Source organism: Galeopterus variegatus, unplaced genomic scaffold, assembly GCF_000696425.1.
Source record: "Galeopterus variegatus unplaced genomic scaffold, G_variegatus-3.0.2 Scaffold1222, whole genome shotgun sequence".
NCBI lineage: Eukaryota > Metazoa > Chordata > Mammalia > Dermoptera > Cynocephalidae > Galeopterus > Galeopterus variegatus.
In genome coordinates this window covers 30,175-31,158 of record NW_007727333.1, presented here as the reverse complement: position 1 = coordinate 31,158, position 984 = coordinate 30,175, and positions in this window count along the sequence as shown.

Below are 984 nucleotides of genomic sequence, written 5' to 3'. Positions count from 1 at the left end.
AAAAAAAATTCAACAAATTTAGTTTAAAGATCTAATTGGCTTTTATTAACAATTCATGAACTGGATAGCATCCTGTCTAGAAATAGAGGGAAACACCATTGGGCATGACAGAACAATTGGTTTTTGTAAGGTAGCTTGAGCAGGAAAAACGAAACAGAATAATACAAAAAAGCAAACTGGTTAACGTTTAGTTACTTCAGATTACTTTCCTTGTAAGGGGTTAAAGCAGAGGAGACTTCCTTATGCCATTTCAGGTTGACTGGGTCCTTTCTGATTTGTTGCTGTGAATCTCCTGTTTTTAGGAGAAACTGGGTTGTTTGGGAATTTTCCTGCTTCCTTAGAGATTCAGTTTGATTATGTGGCACTTAGCGTGAGTAACTCCATTTGGTTTGATCTGTTGGGGCCTAGAGTAGAACCTCAGTCCAAAACAATGGCCTCCTATAAATTTTGTTTAACACATGTTAACATTGTTAACATTTTTTATTTTATTTATTTATTTATTTATTTTTTAAAGATGACCAGTAAGGGGATCTTTTTTTTTTTTTTTTTTTTNCGTGGCCTTGGTGTTATCAGCACCGCACTCTACCGAGTGAGCCACGGGCCGGCCCCATTGTTAACATTTTAAAAATGAAGAATAACTGTTTTGAAAAAAATTAGAAGAATGGCATTGTTTTATATTTTGAAAATCTTTTTAAAAATCTTTTTAATGTCTGGCTGTATTAGTCCGTTTATGTTGCTTATAACAAAATACCTGAAACTGGGTGATTTATAAAGAAAAATGACATTTATTACTTACAGTTTGTGAGGCTGGGGAGTCCAAAGTCCACCTGGTGGTGGCAACAGTGACTCATGGGTCTCACACTGCAAGATGGTGGAAGCAGAGAGAGCAGAGAGAAAGGCAGACTCTCTTCTTTTATAGCCCTCAGAAGGCCAGCCCGTGGCTCACTCGGTAGAGTGCGGTGCTGATAACACCAAGGCCACGGG